This window comes from Xyrauchen texanus, chromosome 34 (genome assembly GCF_025860055.1).
Source record: "Xyrauchen texanus isolate HMW12.3.18 chromosome 34, RBS_HiC_50CHRs, whole genome shotgun sequence".
Classification (NCBI taxonomy): domain Eukaryota; kingdom Metazoa; phylum Chordata; class Actinopteri; order Cypriniformes; family Catostomidae; genus Xyrauchen; species Xyrauchen texanus.
This window is the reverse complement of record NC_068309.1, coordinates 26,037,148-26,062,404: the sequence shown is the minus strand read 5'-3', so window position 1 is coordinate 26,062,404 and position 25,257 is coordinate 26,037,148. Positions and strand designations below refer to the sequence as shown.

The 25,257-nt window shown below is 37.8% G+C and overlaps 1 protein-coding gene across 2 annotated transcripts in view; it reads right to left on the bottom strand.

The window, feature by feature from the left end:
- Positions 1–25,257, bottom strand: part of LOC127628055 (bifunctional heparan sulfate N-deacetylase/N-sulfotransferase 1-like) — a 110,927-nt gene that overhangs the window by 67,594 nt on the left and 18,076 nt on the right. For both annotated transcript variants that reach the window (XM_052104715.1, XM_052104716.1), the window contains exon 2: positions 12,146–12,255. The gene's annotated coding sequence lies outside the window, so the exon portion shown is untranslated. The remainder of the gene's footprint in view (positions 1–12,145; positions 12,256–25,257) is intronic.

Genomic DNA, 25,257 nt, shown 5'->3' with positions numbered 1-25,257 from the left:
GGCCGGTGTTCTGATCGCAGTTAGTTGTTATATTTGCCAACTTTGTTAACTTTTCTTACACTGTTGTCATCTTATTATGTGCATTGTTTTGTTGTGTAAAGGGATTTTTGACCAGCAACTCACTGAGTTTGGAAGATTGCAGCTATCTGTTAAGTAAAACGGTGGGATTCTCAATCAATAATATCATATGCTATGGCAAAAGTTAAAATACAACCATCTACTACATCAATGTTAATTATGATTCCACTGGAACAGTTTACAGAACTTAGCAAGTTAAGCCATAGTTCATACAATATAATGTAATTAAATTACCTGTCGTCTTTAGCGTAGATGTCGTCTCTGTCAATCTTGTTGAGCAATGTAATAACGATGGATTGCATTAATCTGTATATTTAAATAGGCCCTCAAAAATAAGAGTAAAAGCTGTATACAAACACATTGTGACGTGCCATGTTAGTTTATGTTTGAGGCACTTATACAGTAGCCAGTCACGTTAACATTCGGCTCTTAGGTCAGTGGAAAAGCATGGCTGGTTTATGATCCAGCTTGCCCCAACTGTGAAACAGCCGAGCACAGGCCCGGCACGAGAACAATTGCACTTTCGGTGAAAAAGGTCTATACGTGGTTCAGGGTGCCAAGTCAAGTCTGGCATTTAGGCTGCTGTGGAGGAAACATTCTCTTGGTGAGAGGGAATCTATACACACAGAAGCCATCACTGTCAATTTCAATGGCACAGCATGCTTAAACTGAGTCATCACCCCCAAGAGCAGTCAAGTTTCGAATGGTCTAAATTCCCCTGACCAGGCCACACATAATGGGGGAGAAGATGGACACTTATTGGATATGGTTTCAACTAAAGGTAATTTTCACTGCCCTAGAGAATGCTGTGAAAGTGAAATGATGGGTGGATGGTAACACTTCTGAAGGAAGGAATATGGAAGATGATGACCGCATTCTGGCTCAAGAGCAGTTATTCCAATTGTTACCATAATACAAAAGATGCAGTTCCCTTTCATCTATTGAATTTTACTCTTCTGCAATAGCTTTTGTTCTACTCTGGCTTCCTTTTAAACTTGGAATTTTGGTCCTGTTAATATTGTAAGCTCCTGTATGATACATTGCTTGCGATTATCCTTATTTGTAATGGACACGTTATACTTTTTTTTTTTTTTGCATGGCACTGTAGAGAGCTCAGCCTTTTCAAAGTATACTCTTGATCGCAAACCCACACATATGCATTCAACATATGTGCACTACGTTTGCTTTGTAATACTCATAGTACAATCTACAGCAAGTGCATATGCAGAGCACACACAGACGTGGACTTCCTGCATGTACCGCGCTTATGATGAAATGTAGAAAATCTAAGTAAATTTTGGCCTTAAGTTGCTGTGGTGGAACGATTCACCCCTCCATGTCATTGTCACCCCCACCTCTTAGGGCCATCCTTCAGCCAGGCTCACGACGGGATATGGCTTGAGAAAGATAAGGGGCAACTTTATGTGCCTCGTTTGGGCAGCGGATGAGGCAAACCTGACGTAAGTGGAGCCTCATCAACGCTGCCATAAAACACAAAGTGTGCCTCTCCTCGGGGAGCCGGCATCTTTCTCTTTGCATGTACACTGGTGTCCTTGCATGTCTATGGAATTACGATTGTGTCAGTAATAATGAATGTAACTTTATAAAACTGAACGTAACTTTATAACTCAGTCGCACAAATTTAACAGGCTCTTCAAATATGCTTCATTTTTTGTTAATGTTTTTCAAAGATTCGTTTTCGCAAATAATGGATTCTGAATACATTGCCACAGATTTCGCTTACGCTTCGCAGTTTTTCGTTTGCTGTTTTGAGACAAACCTCTCGTGGGGGTGGGCTTAACAGTGATCTACTCTGATTGGATAGTGAGCTTTTGATGGACAGGTGCTCTCTCTCGGATGTACAGACGTCACTCAGTGGCGCGCATATTGGAAAGCTCTCGCGGTGATTTGTAGTTATGCAATACGTCGTGCTTTGTTGTATTACTTACTAACAATATGTAAATAATATTTGACCTATAATTATATAATTTAATATTATATGAGACCTTCGATCGTCTAATAATCGTCTTCGATCAGTCTGTAAAGATGAGCTCTCAGGAGAGACACGGAGCGGCATCATCTTCCTCCTCTTGTCCTTCAAGGCAGCTTGAAGTAAGTTCGTGTTACTGAAGTAACCAATAACATCAATAAAAGTTTTATTCATGTAACGTTACAGTGTGCAACAGTTCTGGCTTTATTTTGCAAACGAAAAACTGCGAAGCATAAGCGAAATCTGTGGCAATGTATTCAGAATCCACGATTTGCGAAAACGAATCTTTGAAAAACATTAACAAAAAATGAAGCATATTTGAAGAGCCTGTTAAATTCTTGCGACTGAGTTCATTTTTTTTCATTTTAATTGTGTTTTTCTTCTTTTGTAATGGAATATTTTTGATAGTTTCTGAAAAAGTTACGTTCAGTTTTATAAAGTTACGTTCAGTTTTATAAAGTTACATTCATTATTATTGACACACTCGTAATTCCATACATGTCCAGGCAGAGATCAAGGAGGGTACCGGCAGAGATAGATGCGAGCCAGACCCGCACCCCCACCACAAATTAGATGTGATGCTTGTGTTGCGGAAGAAGGGCATGTATGCTGGCCACCCTTCTTTTCACACTTGAGGGGAGTGCATTACGGCTGCCAGACCTCGCCCATGTCCTGGACCATCCCTTGAACACCCCCCTCCCAACATAACTCCCCCTTTCACCATGAGGATGCCAGATTCCCCTATACTTCTCAGAGGCCTGACACCATGCCCACAGTGTCTGGCACTAAAGATGAACCTAGGAATTTAAAGGAGCATTGCTTCGGAGCAAAACAGGTGGTTTGAAACGACGCATTCATCTTTACACAAACACGAATAACTTTAAAATGTTGTGTTCAGGACGAAGCAAGATAATTTAAACAATATTTAAAAAGCTTGGTGCGATAATCCTAAAGATTATCTTGGTTCACTCAGAACACCAATGCAAAGAAAAAACATTTTTAAAGCGAGGAAGCAATCAGTAACAGAAAACATAGCAGATACTTTTTGTTTTGCGTCGACTCTGAGCCCTCTTGGTTGAAGCATGGCTCCCAGGGGCCAGGCCTGAAGGCCTCATTCCCCCCACAGCATGCAGAGAATTCCTTATAGAACCGCACATTATGAGAGCAGAACAGACTACTCAGCGAATCAGATAATTGAGTTGAACAGCAGCTGGGGAGGAAAAGAGCAAGAGAGAGAGCAGCAGTAGCATCTCCACAAAACATTACGGGGGGGAATACATTTCCACTCCCCATCTCAGTCGACAGTTCTTTTTTCAGTCTCCACCCTTTTTGGAGAACATGAGCACTTGAAGCATGCATGCGGCTTGCTAGTGATTACCCAGAACCTTGAAGAGAGCACACTCCAATTGTTAAGACAGCTTATTGTTCTGAGACCGCAGAGGGGACATTAGTGGCTGCCAGGAAAATGGGGGATGTTTAACTGTGAATGAGTGCGTATGTCTGAGAATGTTAGTTGCATTACCAAGTTGTAGGTTGCGCTGGGAAACAAAGTGGGAGCATGTGGAGCCCATGAGACATACTGATCAATATCATGTGCTTGTTCCACTTATGAAGCCCAAAAAGAACATGAACCAAGTTAACAAACTTCTCTGTCTGCTAAAGTGGGTCGAAGAACCACTCTTGTTGCTGTGCTTTATCCATGCCGACTTCTCAGGTCAAAGGAGGCCGTGTGGTGTTTGAAAGCAACCTGCTTCTTGTTTCCTAAGGTGCTGTGAAGTGAAAGAAGGGTGTTGGTCTCCAAGCAGATTCGATCAATCAGCAGTTAGTTGGCAGTGGTGCAAGACACACAGAGGGGTGTGTAGAGAACAGGAAAGAGCAAAGGAGGGCATGTGTACGAACATGCGCGTGCACACACACACACACACACACACACACACACACACACACACACACACACAAACAAACACCAGCTGGCAGTCCGATGGCAACTAAAGTAGTATGTACAGAATGTTGATGTCCAAAATTTAAATGTATGCTTGTGTGCAAAGTTTAGCCAATCAAATAGAGGTCATTTACATATAGAAGTCTTAAAGGTACAGTAGCAAAAACGGCCTGTTTCATTCTAAGGTTTAAAAAGACAACTGAAAATGGCCATGGACAACTAAATAATGACAATAAATCTTGACAAACATTATAAGTGAACCTTGACGGGATGAATTGTTAGCTTGAGGTCATCTATAGGCTAGCATACTACTTAGTTTTGACTAAATAAACTTTTAGATGATATAGACATTCAAAATGCCAAAATTGTAGGATAATAGTCCAAAACTATTAATGTCATCTTGCACTCCCAATTTTTTGGACCAATAAAATGATCTCAAGAATAAGAATACCCACCCCATAAGATTGTAGTTCTCTTATTAAAGACATTCAGTGCAGAGATTTGTACCTTTATCATTTTGTCTGATAAAAGTTTGTAATGTTGTGATTCATCTCTGAGCTGGTTATTTTGGTTTTGGACTCTTATGAAGGATTTAATAAAATTTCTATGAAAATAATTATTGGTAAATATACTTTTTTGAACCAAGATGACTGAAAACATTTGCCGGAACTGTTGTGCTCTATACCACTTGCCTCTGATAACTGATAAATAGCAAAGTAGCAATACATACATAAATAAAATATCAGACTCTCCTCTTCTGCATAAGCCTCTTTTAGGGCATCTAAAAAAATATGTCCACACCAAGCATCACTGGATCATCATGATACCTTATGGAAATGCCTTGTAAACATCACTTGAACAACAGTCCATCAAAAACGTTACGCTTCGTTTACGTCATATCTCCCGTAAAAGCTTGCGCACTAATGTAACCACAGATAAGATGTTTTTTTCTTTCCATACTCCATGTTTTCTCAATCCCATTTAGTGAAGGTGTGGGGTTGTTTATATATTTATTATGAAGAAATATTCTGAACATTTGAGTTAGAGTTGCTAACCATGAAGCTTGGCGATAGAGGAATCAAGCCATTTATCACACTTTATCCGTGATTTTACAGAGCAATATCCTGCAAGGTTGAACTTACCGTAATTTGTATAGTGCATCTATAACAGACGTTGATAAGTAACATACCAGTGTCCTTAGCCTTGAAGTAAGGGTTTGTGAGTCCTTGTAAAGTCCTCAAATTGATCTGAGATCAGCGGTGGGATTATTTTTTATGACTGAGATAAGTTTGAAAATAGAGAGTTGATATTAAAAGGATAACAAATACTACAAACAATGACAGCTCAAGAGCCAACGCTCCAAAATAACCTTTTTATTGCTATACTGCTTGTACTCATGAATCCAGTATTGCATGCAAATATTTACTCTAATCCATATTGCTTTTCTAATCTGCACTTTAGAATACATAAACAGCCACTGATATAATATACATTTCTGTAAAGTCTACCGACAGAAAAGTATATTTTATCAGTGGCCGTTTATGTTCATTTTAAAGTGCATATTAGAAAAGCAATATGAATTAGCTTTAATAATTGTCCATGTAAGATTAATGCTACACACAGATATAGGAGTTTAACAAAAGCGCAGTAGGTTATCTGAGCTTTGCATATGGCTCAGTGTGAATGTTAATGCCAGGTTCCGAGCTACCGGTGCAAGTGATAGTACTGCTTTTTGCACTCCACAACCGATGAAGGGCCTCACAAACAGAGGCTATATGAGACACTGAATTGTAAGAAAAACTCTCTTTAGAGTGTGTAATTGAGATGATTTTGTAGGGCAGAACATCTCTGGAGTGTGATGGTATGGCCATCAGATATCCCAGCTAATATGCAGCTGTCAACTGCTTGAATTCATACCTTCATTTCCCTTGACAAAATTGTATAGGCCATATACTAAGGATGTGTAACATTACACACTTTCAAAATCAACAAGTCGGTGAAGTGCCTGAACGACAAGTCGACTGATCAGTCTTAAGGAAGCTCTTTATAATTAAGCTCACCACACAACAGACATGTTTCATAAGGCCTGATATACTTCATACGAAATCGAAGAACAAATGGGTGTGACATCATTAAGAACAAAATCTGGCCAAAACGTACTCGTATGTTTCGGTGGTAAATAACAGCTTATCTGGGATAAATTTTAGGATAAATTCTTGCCAGCTGCTAAACACTTTACTGCCATTGGCCCATGTCATCGGTAGGTGTGACCTAGATCTCCATCTACCTTGAGGCCGACAGCTAATTTTGTTCTCGTTGTTCTGTCGGTTGAAATCATAAACACACCGGCATGTAGAGTTATTAGCGAGCTGGTGCAAATTTACCTACATCTATATGAAAGTTCGGTTAGAGACATTTTCCAGGAACATATCATGCATTTATTTGTTTAATTAGTCTACAAAAGGAATCAAATCTACTTAAATAGTCAAGTGCCAATTCACTAATGCGCCATCTTCAGCAAAAGCCATTCACATATCTGATCAAAGCAATATATGCCCATCATCATTCTTTTGACTTCATTCTGCACATTTACACTGTTATACTCATCTTTGCAATGTCATCATAAATTACAATAACAGAGTGTAACCGGAGCATATTATGGCCACGTACAGTATGTTAGCACCTTAGTATCATGAATTCAGAATATAAACAAGACAAATGGCACATTTTCTACCGCATAATATATTACTTTAAATCATCATCAAGTAGTTAGCGTCTTTTACTGAGAATGTGAATTCTACTCATAGAATGAGGCATAGTCACTGATAACAATATTAAATTGCACATAACATGTAGCGTCCTCATAATTAATCAAATTTTCGATTTCAATTCCGATTATAGCCTCCGTCGATTATGAAAACAAAATAATCAAGATAAAATGATTATTGTGCCGCATTACATTTCACAATGTTCTCGTTTTGTCTTTTTAAAATCTGCGCACCCTTTTCCTTTACAGCGGTGCGCTTTCGCCCATCCCTAAATGGCCAAACTCATTCCTCATGAGGCTGTGGCATGTTTAGTTCAACTTGAGCCAAGATGAAAGAAAGAGAGCCTTTGGTCGACAAGAAAGGTAAAATCATTTCAGCCGTTTGGAAACAATTTGGTTTCAAGGAGTCTGATGTGGAACGAAAGTAATGTTCAATATTTGTTGCATGGTGGTGTCTGCACCACATGGAAATACGACCAATTTGTTTAATCATCTGAAATTCTATCGCTAAGTGGTTTATGACCAAATTATAAACAAAGAAAAAAAAAACAAGGAAAAAGTAAAGTAAAGCCCCATCGTCTTCTTCGACCACAACACAGTCATCGATGAAAGACACTTTTTATAATTCAACCGCCTACCCATCCTGCTCTCACAGACATATGGAAATAACAGATGCCACCACATATTTCATAGCAAAAGACAAGTGTCCAGTTAGCACTATTAGCAACCATGGATTCAAACTGGTAAACACTTTGGATACGCATTACGCGATGCCAGAGTTGCACTGCCTGCCCTGTATAATAAATGCCGTGAGGATGTTGCAAATGATGTGTCTACAGCCGAATACTTTGCCACTACAACAGCAAAATGGTCAAGTCGCACCATGGAGCCTTACATCAGTCTTACTATTCATTACATCGATGCCAATTTCAATCTAAAGACGAAGTGTCACCAAACTGCGTTTTTTTCCTCAAAACACACGGGGCAAAACATTGCCAATGGACTGAGGGAAGCGATGGCTGCAAGGGGCTTAAAGGATGACAAGCTCGTCTGTATCACTAAGTACAATGTCTCAAACATAAAGCTGGCGGCTGACGTAAATGGATGGATGGATGGATGAGGCTCCAGTGCTTCGGGCACAGACTTCACTTGGCCATAGGAGAGTAGGATTCCTTCCTCCTGATTGTTCGTAATATTTAATTTTAACAACAACAAGAATAATAAGTAACTAACATGGTAAGCTACTCTGTGAAGATCTCTCACTCACACTCGCACACACATACATGCACCAAATGCCAAATTATATTTTAAATTAAGGTTATGGTGGTGATCATGATACTAGACCAAAGAAGGAGGGTCTGGGCAGTTTCTTCAAGATCACTGTAGGCAAAGCTTCAGGACCCACTCTGCAACAAGATCAGGCTATAGCTCTTGAGCTACAGTCCAACCTTCAGGCAGGGACACTGGATGCTGAGGAGGACCCACTGGACTGGTGGAGGGAATCCCGGGCGCTCTACCCACGTCTCCCCAACATGGCAAGAAGATCTTGTGCATCCCAGCACATCCTCATCAGAGAGGGTCTTCAACACATGTGGAAATATTCTCACCTGCCTGCGGTCATCTCTGAAACCAGACCATGTAAACAGGCTGGTGTTTCTGGCTAAAAACTTTTAAGAGATTACTTAGAGCAGCTCTACCAGCATTTGCCATGTTGTCCTACATAATCCTTTAACCAGAGTCACTGACTGGAATATGTTGAATATAGTTACCAAAATGTTGAATATATAGGAGATTTCATTCAGTAGGTTGTGGCAGTGCACTACAACATATTTGATATCATTTATTTTGGGCTAATTTATTTTTTATTTATAATTTTATATATTGAATAAATGTTTAGTAGTTTTCTGTTGGTTGTGGAAGTGCACTATAACATATTTGATCTTAACTAACTTGATCAAATTTATTTTTACATTATTTAAGAAATGATATATATATATATATATATATATATATATATATATATATATATATATATATTTTTTTTTTTTTTTTATTTTTATAATTTTTTTTTTTTAAAGTTCAATAACTGCATGATGTTTCCAAAGTCAATGAGTAATTGTGTTAAATAATAGTGATCTCAATATTAACCAAAAAAAATCGTAATTATGATTTTTGCCATAATCGAACAGCCCTATTTAAATGTTCTTTGTGCTTGTTGGGAGTCATCTTATAAAACCAGCTTAATTTATATCTAATGTTATAGTTTAAAAGTAAATGTGCATTGTTCTTAATGGGGGAAACAGACACCACAAACACAAAATAAAATTAAAAGCTACATTTTTGAAGTAAACTCGCTAAATAGAGACAGAATGTGTCAAGAGGATCAAACAAAAACCACATCAGAGAATACAATAAATAGGATGGTGACAAACAAGCATTTTTTTCCCTTTTGGAATCGAAGGTGCTGGAACGCCGTTCCGGACCGTACCAATTTAACACCTGGTTGCTCGGCTGTTTAGAACTTGTTTTTACCCCTGAACCAAGAATGAAGAACTACTTCCCCAGAAGTATATCGGGCCTTTAGGGGGTGTTTGGGGGCTTCTTGCCTATCCTAACCATACACAACTTAGCCCAGGTTCGCAGTTTGAAAACAGCAAGACACAGAAATCCTCAACTTGACCACAGTTGAGATGATCACTATACAGAACGATAATAAGGGAGAGAATGTGAAAAAAGAAAGAGAAAGAGAGAGACAATACAGGATGTCCACGTGAGTAAACCAGCATTGTGTAGCCATCATGGTAAATTAGCTTAAAAAGCTGTTTCATTAGTATTCATGGACATGATTAAAGCCCCCTCCAAACAGTTTAAGGTTTGCATTTACATTTAAAAACATTTTAACAAAGACAGAGTACACAAGTCTAGTGCTCTTGGCGTGGTCATTGTCTCAAGCAAATGATCTTGGGTGCATAATTAACCCACATACTACAGAGTGAGTCTTCACATTTACATGAGTATTACAGAACCCCATGGGGTTGTTTAGACAATTTTTTTTTACTAAAATCGTTATTGCTGAAACCACAACCAGCGTGTGGATTCCATCAGTTAGTTTAGACCATGGATTTTCAGACACATTGCAAGAACAGGTACTTTACAATATGCCCATTGTTTGTTTGCATAGGCATGTATGATAAATATTAATCCGATTTATTTTATGCAATAAAATGAAAGCGGAATATAAAACATCAAGTTTTAGGGATACGTCAATATTACCAATGACTATGGAACCAATTCAGTGCCATAATTAATGTAATGTAGAGTAACACACAACACACATTTAAAAGTTATTTAGCAGTATTTGAGCAAACAAGCAGGCCACTATTTGGAAGATGAAACATCAAGTTTCATATCATTATTTTAAAGAGCCAAATAAAATAAAAAACTACACAGCACAAAACAACAACAAATCAATGATGTTTTTCGTTAATGAGAGGAAATAACATCTCTGTGCCTGTCGAGCCTAAGAAGCACGATCATGTTCACCCATCTCTACACATCAAGCCATCCCTGAGAGATGCCTTTTTCACCCATTAATATTTGAATTCTGCTGTTGCCACTTAATTATTTATGGAAGTTTATAATTCATCTTCAACCTCTATTTCCCTCCATAAGGTGAATAAGAAAAATGGGGTGGGTGTAAATATCAATGTTGCCCGTGAGCATCACCTCATCTTCAGGCCAAAACAGCTGTGGTCATGTGTATGTGCACATATATGAATTTGACTAAATGATAAACATTAGAAAATGTTGTACAGTGACTATTTAAAGCATTTTTTTTCTAAATGATCAACAATAGCTTAAAGCAAAATAAATGATTGCTGGTAAGGGGGGCGGTATTACCAAAATCTTGTGTCAAGCTAGGAGTCATTTTTTATTACAGTAAAATTGCAATATAGTAATTTTTGTTGGAAATTAAACAAATGGTTCATATGATAAGTTTGGGATAAGTGTAAAAGCAGCTTCACGTTGTTTTTAATTCAAGTGTTATATAGATTATAAACATTAGAAACATGACTGGATGGGCCACATTTGAAGCCATAGTAAAACAGCCAATATAAACATTGTGTGATGTTTACAAAGAACAAAGTTATCAACTTTGTAAAGTCTTGTCTTTTTAAAGCATAGCTTGGAGTCAATTTATTTTTAATAGTGCCATCAATATGTGATATCGCAGAATCTCTACCACCATACCATCCAACCCCAATTGCCAGAATTTCAATTGGTTTTAAGGGTTTCCCAGGTCATGCTTTCCCCAAAATAGGAATCTAAAACATGTGAGGAATACAGTTGTGCTCTGATCCAGAGGAAGCGAGCAGTCTTGGCTTTCGGCTTTAGAAACACAGGCTCCTGCCATGAGTGTGAGTCATGTCTCTATGTCTGTGAATCCAACAAGGAAATGCTTCTTACACAACGATTAAATCCTGATGAGCCTAAAATGCACGAGGATGAGTGGCACATCTCATTTGTTCCCCATTTCTGAATAAAAAAGCAAAGTGACGATACAGGCCTCTACAGATCTCCCCTTACAGACCTACTCAGGCGCTAACAAAGACATGAAAGAAAGAGGCAAGTTTGTTTTATTTTATTTTTGTGCTTTTGCCACTTTTATTTAATAAATCAATACAGAGGGGACAAGAAATGATTTGGGGAGGTGGAGTGGATCGACATTTCTAGCATAGGCAGCTCAACTGCTCAACATGTCTGGAGCATATACACTAACCGCTGGTTCCTACTGCAACAATTTAGTTTAATATGGAATTCTTTAAGTGTAGTTGATGCATAACATGTACATGGATCCTTTTAATAAAAAAATTTAAATACATTTATAGGAAAAGTATGTATCTTAGATCCTGTGACTGGTAACCATTGGTTTTTCCACCATTTTTAATCCCATTTTGGCCTTCACTAGTTCATTGTACATGGCACTGGTGTGTAACATGCGGAAGCAGTACCTCAATTAAAAATGTAAAACGGAATATAGCATGTAAAAGCAGGGCATATTGCATATTCAAGTAGACTTATTGCATGTCAAGTAACCATAAGCATGGGAAAATGTTTCACTGAACAAGTCTATTGATGTTAGGATAAACTCTGCCGTCAGCTCAGAAGTCAGTGGTTATGGCTATATGTGACTGGGGCAACGATTGGACCATTTAAGGGCCAAGTAAATTCTGTTTACTGGCTTTGTCTGTGTGCAGACAAAGCCAGTGCAAGCACATTACAAGAAACACCAAGGCCACACAACTTAATGAGTGTGTGACCCCCCCCCAACCGTTAAAGCCATAAATCCGGACTGCTGCCATCCTACCTTTGGTTGACAGAGCGAGTTTGTGGTCCTCTCAGAATCTCACCAAAAGTAGCTACACTCGCCCGAGCTCTGGGTTTGCAGGTGAACCTTTGGAGACACTGCAGGCATTTCTGCAAAATGAATAAGAGAGCATTGATTAACAAAGCAATAACAGGAGAGAGCAGGGGAGAATGTTGGGGACATACTGGTGGGCTTCAGACAGACAAAAAAAAACAAAAAACAAAAAAAAACAGGCCATGTTAAGGTTTATTTAATTACAGTAGCTCCACTGTAGGTTGAAGTTTTCAAACAGTGTTAAATAAGCAAAAAGAAAGCTAAATAACCATGATGCAATGTATGGCTCAGTAGTATGACGGTATGTGCAAAGGTAGAAAAGTGCCAATGGCAGAGATTTTGATATCGTTTATATCATGCAATATCCGTGGCACGATTTTAAAAACCCAACACTAAAAAAGCAAACTATAGCCTATTGTGCAAACAAAGTGTCAATGTAGTTCCAGTGTAGACAACTTCGTTGATTATGATGGGGGTATTTTGAAGCATTTTGCTGCTCTGCTCAGGCCCGGAGTAGACGGGATGGATCTGTCAGTTATTATGATTGCCAAGCAATTTCGCTATGTAAATAAATATTTTTACATTGTAGAAATATTTTAATGACCATTCCACACATTTTACCCTTTGATTCTAATTCCTGCAATGAGAAAATATTTATATATTATTAAATAGTAAATTATTTATACATCATAATACACAAATACTCACTTGGTACAGAGCCCCTCAGAGGACAGGGCGGGAATTATTTTCCTGAAATAGTTTTGCCTGCCCTTGCAATAGTTTAATGTTTCCACGCAATATATTTACCATGGTTTTACACCAGTAACCATATTGTAACCATGGTATTAGTAGTGAAACCATAGGGATACAGGAAAACAAAAACTATGGTAATAAATAAAACATAATTTTGTGGCTATTATGGTTTTACTTTTATAACTACCATAGTAATATTGTAGACTGTAGTAACCATAGGCATTTTTCTATAGTAATATTGTAATAAGCATGTTTTAGGCTAACCAGGTTTTTTTTTTTTTTGGCAGAACTATAGTAAAGTAGTATAGTTTTACAATAGTAATTTTGTAATAACTATGAAAAGCTAATTATGTAACCATGTTATTTTGGTGGAATCCATGGATTAATACAGTATACTCGACCTGTATAGTAACCATGGTTGTACTATAGATTAACCATGGTAATTCTTGTAGTTAAACTAGTTACGACAAATACCACACAAGAAAAAACAACTTCTTAACAACAGCATCTTTTTTTTTTTTTTTTTTTTAAACGTAATAAAAATAATAATTATCTTACATTTTTGTTTGCGTCCTTGCAAAAAGTTATTTTTACATGGTCATATAATATAATACACTTAAATATATAAAAATGCCTGTCAAAATAACTTCAAAACGCTATAGTCATATAAAATTACTCTTATTACCGTGTTATAAGATTTTGGTCACACCGCTATATATAAAGATGATTAATACAAATCAAATAACAAAAATTCCCATCACTGAAAGGATGAATCACTAGTGTTCACCGGCTGGCTGATGATGTGGTGGAAATCAAAAGATCATTCCAAGTATCTAAATCCAGTTACTACTCCAAAAAGCATGTCAGTGTGATGCAAGATGCATTATATGAATAATTCAAGCTGAATTTGCCCTGCTTTGATGCTCCACGGCTCTGGCAAACACAGGTCAATTTATCTGGTTCCTACAGGAGCAGTCCGGGAACTTGTGCTCTACAAAAACTCAAAACTTAAATTGAGCTTTCATGCATGAGCTACAGTAAGCATTGTAGCCTTTTACGGGAGAAAATGAGAACAAGTAGCTCTTGCAAATGGAAAAAACCAGACATCAATTTCAGTGCTGAGATGTGCGTTTTATCTTGAAAGATACATTATTTTAGCAAGGCCATATTACAGCAGTGGGAGGGGAAAAATGCTGAATCCAAGCAGTTGGCTATGGGCCACCGTGGTATTGGCAAAGACACCTTAGCAGCTCTGGATCTCAGCCAACCGGTTCCTCCAAACAAAGTCATGTCTCGCAGCTGTCATTTTGGCAACATGCTCTCCTCCCCACTACACTCTATGGCAGAGAAGACCAAAGGAGTTAAAGGGCAAGTTGCACAAAAATGAAAATTCTGTTGTTGTTTACTCGTTCCAAACTCGTATGTCTTTCTTCCTTCCGTAGAACACAAAGATGATGTTAGGAATAATGTTAGTTCATTCACTTCTATTGTATTGTGACTGAGGCTAACATTCAGCCAAACATCAACTTTTGTGTTATATAGAAGTCGTGCATGGAATAAATGTCAGAATTTGATATTGATGTGGAATGCCCAATTCCCAATATGCTCCTCGTGGTGGCATAGTGACTCGCCTCAGTCCGGGTGGCGGAGTCCGAATCTCAGTTGCCTCCTCCTCGGAGACTGTCAATCCACGCATCTTATGTGGCTTGTTGAGAGCGTTGCTGCAGCGCCATAGCACTTGTGGAGGCTTCACGCTATTCTCCATGGCATCCACGCACAACTCACCACGCACTCCACAGAGCGCGAACCACGCTATAGCGACTACAAGGAGGTTACCCCATGTGGCTCTACCCTCCCTAGCAACCGGGTCAATCTGGTTTAAGAGACCAGGCTGGAGTCAATCAGCACAGCCTTCGAACACGCGACTTCAGGGGAGGTTACTACTACCTAGCGAGCAACCAAGGCCCGCAATGATGTCAGAATAATTTTTTGGATAAACTATCTCTTTAGCACCATTCATCCATGCAAGCATGGCGTAAGACATCCAACAGTCCAAACAAATGCTGACGCACTGGCGCACAAGCGGAGGGCATCATTCCCTGCTCTAATCATCACTCTTAAATAAAGAGGCTCATGCAGAGTGGTTTTGAGTGGCGGATTACAATCAGAGGTGCATGAAATCAGCGACGTGCGCCATCATCAGTCCTGTGGAGAGACAGCCAAGAGCTCGGACTGCAAGAATGGTTACTGCAGCTGTTCAGGGCCAAGACCCTTATATCTCTACCTGGCAAGAGCCACTTTAAAAGACCATCAAAGCACAGTCTAGGTGAGCACACGGAACGGAGCCAAAAATAACTTCATTCTTCACTGGTGCCTGTCTGAACAGCTGAGGCTGTTCCTCACCGGCACGCACAAATGCTGCAGGCTCCATTTCTGTAAACAAATGCAAATACAGGTGTTATTAAGTGAGCATGCAAGTTTCTTGAACCTCACAGACTGCATGAGTAACCTCATTAAGTATTAGGCTACTGCAGCCAAAAGCACTTAAAATAACAAGAAAATCCATACTGTAGAAGTATATAAAGGTTTAAAGAAGCTTAAATCTAAGGGATCTCAAGATGTGTTCTAAGTATTAAACTATATTTAACTTGACACAGCGACCTAAAATGTATGTTTATGATGCAACACACCCGAGACGCAACAAGCATGTCTGACGCATGTGAACATTGACGAGTCCTTAAACAAGCCCTCATAATAAATCTCCAACTGATTGACAAATTCACTTGTGAAATGGGTTGCTGTGAACTGTATGCCAATGATTGACTTATGATCAATAATATAGTAGTAAACAATACATTGTATTCTAAAGCCGCTTTTTGTATTGTCTTATCAATGATTAACGCTTCTGCCACAAGAATGTAATGCATTTTAATTAGCTGAATATATATACATATATATATATATATATATATATATACATATATTTAAAAGATAATTATTTCATCATTATATATTGAATTATTGTTATATGAGGGGCTTTCTCAGCAAATATTTGTAAATGCGATTCATTAATCGGGACACCATGTAATTAATTAGATTAAAAATTGTAATCGATTGACAGCCCTAATATATATATATATATATATATATATATATATATATATATTTTTTTCTCTAATTACTTCTTGGTGCATTGGAACACATAATGATTGTTTGCAACAGCAGCAAATTCCTCACAAGTTCTTAAAAAAAAAAAAAAAAAAAAAAGAAAAGAAAGTTGACTATGCCAAACATTTCCCTTGCAGACCGAACATGGAATGTGTCACTCCCTCCTTCCAAATTCATTATTTCTTGTCACAACAGACTTGAGACACAAATGAGATTCGGGCATGGAGAGCAATTCTAAATAGCCCTGTAATGGCCACACATTTAAAGTAAATATTTAAAATTCATATCACCAGCCAGTCATCTCTTTCCTGTACATCTTGCCAAAACAGAAGTTTTATCACAGTTTGTATTTTTTGAAGCCAGGATATCACAACTTCAACCACATACCACAATACAGCTATTTCCCCAGACTATGAATGCCAAGGCTTAAAGCCAATCCAGACATTCCAGAATAGACAGCGATTTATCTAGACTAGAGCTCTTTTGTTCCAATGATATAAGTGAAGTATTACCTTTAGCGCAAGGCATTTCTGTGCTTTTCTGCATCAGACAGAAAATCAATTACAACTGACAAAATATCACAAACATTTTCTCTGGGCTACGACTTCAAATTCTATCAGCAGTGCACTGAGATTTACATTGTTTCATTATTCTGTGACCAGGGGACAGATGAAAGGAACAGAAGTCACCAAGTTTCTATACCATGCAATGTTTTGCATTTAATGGGGACATATAGAAAGTATTTTCCTTGCTGTATTGAGCTAAAAGACTGATAAGTCTCGATCAATATATTTTTTTAACTGATGTTCACACTAGAGATGCAACAATACAAAATTCGTTTTCCGATACTCATATCCATTTTTTTTTTTTAGAACAACATCTGCCGATACTGATTCCAATGGTTTACTGATAATTAAAGGTGCTCGCCGTAACTTGTCAATGTGTCATCTTGGACTTACACTGACATCTAGTGGCTTGGATGCAGCATCATTTAAAAATCAATAGTTTTCCGTTTCAGATGCCTTTGTAGAAATTGATTATTTACAGTCAGCCGTGATTACTTTAATCATTGAGCGAAAGTGTCCAATAACAAGATGGTTACTGAGATTGAGTAAGTAGTATTCGGCTGGTCATGTGATTCTAACAGCTTTTATAATGTTACTGATGTGACTGGAGTCTTCATTTTAATGTGACTGCTCATGATTTCCTACATGTATTGCAAAATTACAATTCATATCTTTAGAAGTTTTTAATGAGGAAACAATTAATGAGTGCACCTTTAACTACACAAATTTGAAAGATAAATGTATTCTCTACGTCGCAACATGTCTTCCATGTTTAAGTAACTGGTCTAAGCTATAAAGAAGAAAAATTGGTAAGATTTCTTAGTTTTTATGTTCTTGTGACTAATGTCGTTTCCACATTAGTCTCATGTTGTTTAGCGGCAATTCCGTTTACTTCATATTCGTGAACGTGCAAAAGTGAGTGTTGTCACCTTGTGGATACACTAATTAGTGCAAATAATTCCAGGTGAATGCGCATGCTGGGTGTTCAGAGTAGGCGCAGTAAGAAAAATTGGGCTACACGCCTTCAGTGCTCGAGCACTCTGATGACGACAACATTTGCATCACGCGTCCTTTACGCAGATGCATAGCATTTCCGTTTGACTGAATTATACTAAGGGCTTTAAGGTGATGAGTTAAACAAACAAACAAAAAATTATGTGTAACTTATCCTATGCAAATGCCCCTTAAAAAACACATCTAATCTGTCTCTTGGACAATGGCTACAAACCAGCCTAATTATTCAAAATGTTATCAAGTATGACAAGTCATTCAGACAATCCACGACAAGTCGATTTTGAAAATTTCTTCGACAAACTATCCACTGTTTCTCTTAGCTAATGGAAGCAGCACATGGAAGAATTATGAAAACAGGCCTGCTGATGACCATAAGCATTGAGCTTACAGCAACTTGATCTTCCAAAGAACTGGCCTTTTCATCTGCCGTATTATCCACTCAAATCAGGTGGTCACCTTTGACCGATTGTAATTTAGCAAATAGAGCTGCACAAAAAGCCACTGGAAGGATTTTTGCTGTTTGCAATATTAATATAAAAATTAAATGACACAGAGTGATACATAAACAGAAAGAACAAACTTAATCTTATCAAAATCTTCTATGTATCAAAGTATCCCTCTATATATAAAACTAATCTAGCATTGTGATTTCCAAATGGGATGCAAAATTATTAACCTGCAGCTTGGCTGCTTTACCAGGACCATCTGTGCCCAGTATAATGGTTGAAAGAGTAAAAATATCACGAGAAAAGCTACATGTCATCTTCGTGGACTAACGGTGAATTGTACAAAGAGACATGCAGGCTTGTTCCTTTCCTCCCTGCCTACATTTACCCAAACAAATACAGACAGGTGAGGAAGGGAGAAATTACCCAAACAAGGCTGATGCCCCCTGTCTTATTTGCCTGTGGGTGCTAGTCAGTTGAAACTGGAACATCAAAAGGCATGTAAAAATTTAAATGGAAAAAATTAAAGCAGCCCTTGTGTCAGCAATTTGCATATTCAACTTGTTAAGGAGAGGCTAGGGGGTAAAAAACCAACTTGTATAATTTTTTATTTTTGAAGTTACCATGAAATATCTAAACGAGTGCAGTTTTCATTCCTGTGCTGACCCATTTTCTATTGAAACAGATAGTTGGGGCAGGACATATTGAAGGGCTTGTCCCATTCTCTGAAATAGCCAATAGCCTTTAGCTTACATCACAGCCATGAACATGATTTGCTACTTGCTATCGCTAGTCAGAGGCAGGTGGTACAGTGTGCAACAGTCTGGTTCCCCAAATACATATTGGAATTAATTTTTACTATAACGCATAAACCTTTAAAGACAGACCTACTGTGAGCTCTGAGGTTATGAATTGACGGTATATGCTTTTCATGCCATGAGTCTGCAAACATTTTTTAATTGTGGAATTTGTGATTAATAACTACACAACCCATGATCCTGCAGAGAAATATCCACCAATCAGAGAGTATAAGCAACCAAAGGCTGTTTACAATGTAAATGTAAACATTCTTCATAGTAGCGGTTCTCTGTCTTTATGGTAGCAGTTTTCTATAGGAAGCAAAATCTACAAAATGCATTAAATGGAAACATGTTCGGTCCAGGGGACTAATTCGCTGTAGTACTCCAGGCACTAATCAATCTTAAATATGCATAAACATGAGGTCACATGAGATTGACCCAGTGATAATTATACAGTGTTAATGAAGAGATCAGAGAGATACAATGATGATTCTTCAGGGAGCAGCCTGACATATGTGAGAACATAGTCTTTCCAACCTCAGAGCTCCCATGAACTGATGCGGTGTATAGGGCTTTGCTAAAGAGCACCATGGCAACATGACGCACAGTGTGGTGTTAAATGCACATGCCCTGCAGTGCTAAGTTTTAACCGACTGCTGTATGCTTTGTAAGATAGCTCTAGATATCTTTGACATTGTAGATCCCTTTGATAACTCTGAGAAACACAAAGAACTGAAGCCAAAGCTGTAGGGGTTTATCCCCAAGTAAGGGTGTATCACCATAAGAAAGAGTCCCTGAACTTGAACCTATAAAATGCCATTACCCTTACTTGAAGTATAGAAAGTTTTTACACAAAATGTAATGTCTTTCATTCAAAATAAGTTTCATAATTCATAACATAGTTTAGTTGGATTGTCAAATTAATGTACTATAGTAGTTTAATAGAAACTTTATTAGGATGAGGGGTGGGTGATATGACCAAAATCTTAAACCCACATTAGCACATGGATATTTACATATCACGATATAGCAGAATCTCCATCGATTGACACTTTATATCGTTGCCACGAAATATATCGTCATATTGCCCAGCCCCAATTAGGATCATCAAATTTGATTTATTAAGGTTTATTTAGCCTAATTAATTTTCTTATGTTGATCCAACTTCAACTATTTAATTAATCATTAGTATATGCCATGTGAGCAGGTGTAAAAACAGTGAAACTGTTGCACTGTCAATTTAATAGCAACTGCTTTTAGAGATAAGCAACACTCAAATTAAGTATCACCTAAAAGTGAAAGTCCATCCTAAATCGGAGCACAAATCGCCAATCTTCACTACAATGGTAACCCAGCATAACAGACACTCTTTTTTAAGTACCAGTATAACAGAACATTAAACATGAACAAATCTCTTACTATTCTCATCTTGCTCAAATGCATAAAATAAAACTTAAATTCAACAATGTATATAGTCCCCAGCTAAGCATGTTGAAAAATGGAAATCCTCTGCCCAGTTTCATCATAGCTACTTTAACACAAAAAAACATTATTAATCTAGTCCAAAATCAAAAGGATTAAATAGTCTTCTATTCAAGTTGACAAAATGTTCTAGAAAACTGTACAAGCAGCAAAAATCTTTTTTTTTTTTTTTTTAAGTGTATGCCATTCCCTTGTTTTTGCTCCATGTTTCAATGCCACTCTCTGTGACAAAGCACCCCTTTGTCCACTCTCCGCCAAAACAACGCAGATGGGGGAGAAAAACAAGGCAGTCATTTTGCCACTGCTCTTGACATCTGAACTCAATTCCTCGCCTCCACAAAAGTAATCAAATCTGCCTCGGTGCCAGGAGGGTGTAACAGTCGTCCAAAACTCAGCTGATACAAGTGAGCAAATGCAGAGAACAACAACTCTGTCACAATGCCTGAAAGCAGTGGGGTTATTCAGTGAACTTGTCATGGGTCATAATGCTTGTAATCAGCTTCTCAAGAATGTCTCATTTGATTGGGATTTTGAATGTGCAGATGTGTCACCTTTTCAGTCTTACTCCAGATAATTGAATTCACCCAAATATCAGAGCTGTCAGTCTAAACAGATGCAATATCATGAAGGAAAACTAAATTCTTCACAGTCACAATGCTAGTGTGTTGTGGGTGGTTGCCAGAGTGTTGCTATGATAGTAAAGCTGCACAAATAGCAGGATTAAGGTTTAAGAAATCTATCCAGCATGTTGTTAGCGCTATTGCATCTCTTTGCTCTGCGACTAGAAGTCTCACTATACTTCAAATTTTTCTGACGAATCGTCAGAAGTGTGTACTGTTCCGATGAGCGAGAGACTTGCATGGTGTGCCACTAGACTCATTTCACAATTCTTCAGGGCGACAATATTAATAAAAATAATCAGAATCGAGATGTGGTCATGTCAAACAGTAAAACTGCAAAACAAGACTACATTGTGCACACACAGGGTGACGAGCTGCTGTGTGAGCTCGCATAATACAATGTTTGCAGTGGTTTCAGAGAGGTTCACATGCATTGTGAAAGCAAAGTACAAAGAAAAAAGTAGTTTATTAGGTGAATATATACCATTATATATGGGTGCATCTAAATTAAAACAATGAAATAATTCTTCCTTGTGTTCTTTTAGTAATTTTTTTTTAAGAAAATATTCATTATTTGTAACTAGATTTTTGCATCATGCATTAAACATTTTGAAATACTTGACCACAATGGCTGTTAAAATGATGATTCCTCTGAACACAAAAACAAATAAATTTTAAGCCATTTCAGTGCAAATACATAATTATTGAGATATATAGTGAATATCGCCATATCGCCCAGCCCTGATGAATTCATTGGCAGATTAAATCACAATTATGGTATGTTAAAATGTTTGTTCTACTGGAGTTGATTTCCATTTGACAGTGAGAAGATACATCTCATTGCACATGCTATGCTATGCATGTTACAGATTTGCATTTCAATGAATGCTCTTTTCACCGCTATGGACAATGTTGAATAAACTCACCCCACCTCCAACAGCACCTGAGGCCTGAAACAAACAAATGAACTGAAAAAACAATGATATGTAAAATATACGGCAGCCTGAAGGGAAAGCAAAACATCGCTGCAGCTCCACCAAAGAATGACCTAATGACATTTCATCAATCTTCCATTTACAAAGAACGATGTGTTCCATTTTTAATGCCCTTTCATGTGCACAAAAACATGTTCAGACAAGTAAAAGACAATTATTGGTAGCTATACAAAACTCTTAGTGAAGAGTGAAAGCCCAACCTGGTGTTGTGACATTTGAAATCTTTCCACCCATCAGTTATAGTGAGAAAATCAAGTCAGTACACAAGAAAATCTGCAGAAAATGGGAGTGGTGCTTGCCGGTGAAAACTTGTTGCCACAATGCCAGGGTATTGCGCTGTGGACGCAAGGAGTTCTGAGTTGTTTTTAGAGCAATGATAGGGTTTGATGGGTAGTTAATTACTGGCACAAGTCAAAGAAGTCACCTCTCACCAAGTCTCTTCAAAGTCTTTGTTTTTTTTAACCCATTTTACCAAATATGTGAAGCCGTTCAAATTCTGAAAACATTCACTGTTAAGCACACAGTTCCTGCAGACTATATACATTTATATAATTAAATAGCAGCATTTTGCACTTTAATCATCACACTGGGCAATATAACCAATGTCTTATCCAGAGGTGTGAAGCTACCTTCAAAAACATAGAAAATGGAAAAGCCTTTATGTCAAGATAAAAGCTTGATTCAAAACAAAAGCTTAATGTGTGAATTTTAAGAAATTGCGATGCAAACATATTACTACTTTATATTATTTTTTTATATTTACTTTAATAATAAAAATTATAAGGTCAAAAAAATTAAGCAATGTTTACTTAATTGAGAAACATTTTAAGGAAACATGCAATAGTTTTATTTATTATGTGTATTGATACATTAAATGGTGTTAAATAGGCTAAAAGGTGCGTGTTAAAAAAATGTGGTAATGAAATTGGTATGAAGAATTGTGAAATTGTATTTGTACAGGCTACTGAAATTTTAGTATTGTGACAACCCTAGTATGACCAATAATAATTTTTTTGCTTGCCTTAGCAAACATGACTAATGAGTTGTTATTATACCTTGTCTATTGGCATGACTCTCTTGAATGAGCTTCATTCATTTATAACTTTGTATTTCAAACACAGCTGAGATTTTGTTTAGGTGGATTAAATGGTGATTACAAATGATGAGGCAATACCGATGTTGTCAGCAGAGGCCACCTGCAGTGGCACTGAACTGCACAGTTTACGCCTACAGGATTACAGCATCACACACACAGATTAAAGCATTCATGACTCTGTGGCAAGTTCACAAATGAACCGAGTTGATATTCTGCAAACAGGCAGGTGTGTTTAAATCGCCGCAGCTTTTTAATGCATTTGATTCTTTATTCCTCTAACTGTGTTGCCGTTTATAGGGTTGAAACAAAGGCACTCTGGCCTCAAAGCATCACCGTTGCTGCCAAAGAAGCAAAGTCTTGCTGGAGCTGTGCCAAAGACAAGTGTGGCCAGATCAGAGAAAAAACAGATGTCAACACACCTAAATTGTTACACTACTCAAAATGTTGGAGATCAAAGATTAATTTAACTGCAAAGCTAAAAGAGTCAAACCATTAAGACACACTAAAATTGGATTAACTTGAAATTGTAGGGTTCTACTCCTCTGATAGAAATAGGAACAAGATAAGACTGTCAGACAACAGTCAATGCCATTTATGAGACTCCAGCAGCATATAAAAATTCAGAGCAAGAGCAGTTGTTTTTCATTCCAAATGCTGTCCATCTGTTAGGAAATGAGCAGGCCTTCTTAAGACAAATTTAACCCAGCACAGGCTTGTTTACAAGAATCTTGTCTGATCTGTCCAAATGAACTCAATCTACAAGCTTGTTGGAGTGGATGAAAAAGAAATTGACCAGATGGCACAATTTAAAAGGAATTTACGGAAAAGTTAATACTTCTCAGACATGAAAGTGGGGTTAAGCAATTTCATCAAGAAATGCTGGCAAGCAAAAAATATTTGATAGCTGCACAATACTAAAGTTTCAGTAAATGACTGCTACAGTTTCCGGCCCCATTTTTAAATGTATTAATAGTGCATAATGGAACTAAAGCCTGAATACATGAAAATTCTTTGACTGTTGCAGCATTTTTGCAAAAAAAATTGTTTTAGAAGATAAGCATATCAAATCTGCAGTTTCTCTCTTCCAGCTAAAAAGACTCAGAAACGTCCATGACGTCACATAGAGGTTGACAAACGGTGTCCAATCAAATGCTTTCTAGAACAAGAATGCACCCTCCTCCTACAACTGTTTAGTGCATCAATATATGCTGTAATAGGGATGTTTTCAAACAGAACTTTGATTAAGCATCGCTTAAAAAGGGAGTTCTGACTGATTGTTATCAACTTTCAGCCATCTGTAGATCTCACAGTGGAGGGTAATTGTCTTCTAAGGGAATAGGGCATTGGGATGATCACTTCTGAATGGGACGAGAAAAGTTGCTAGAGTTTTATATTTTTTGTGCAGCCTGGGTTGTTTCTTCTAAAATTCCATGTTAGTTAGAGAAGTAGATCTTGGCTCAAATTTGGTTATTTCTATCTCAGAGTGCAGAGATCTCCATGGATCTGACCTCCAGGTGTGATCACAGCAACACTGGCATCTATTTATGAAGTGGAGAGTCTCAGTGCCCAGCTGCTGATGTACCCCTGCTCAGATGACAAGAAGTTGATACTTGGGTAAACTGAACACAAACACTTGCATGTTGACGGAGAGGCAAAGTGACAGCTTGCTCGGTGTCAAGTTCCAAAAGAAAGAGAGCAAGGGGAGATAGGGACAGGCCAAAATTTGTCAATGCCCTGGTAAAAAAGACAAATTGTTATGCATTCGGCCAATTTGACATGCTCCTCCTTGATATATATAACTTTTCCCAGCATGTTGAACGCAATCGGTGCTGGAGGGGACAGGGTACTGGCGAAAAAGGTAGTCAATGCAAAGACCAGGAGAGCTCTGTGAGCCAGTCCCCTTAACTCCTTGAATCGGGTGACAAAGAACAAGAAAACCGACCAAACAAATATGATGTAATGGTGTACGCAAGTATTTTGAGAATTCTGTTCAGGGTGGAGTGATAATTTGTTTGTGGGAGTACAGATAATTGGGTTTTTTGAAACCAAGGCCAAGATTTTCACACTTGAGTGCTCTTCTGTGGCGTTCACAAATCACTCACGCTCTGATTTGTGCAT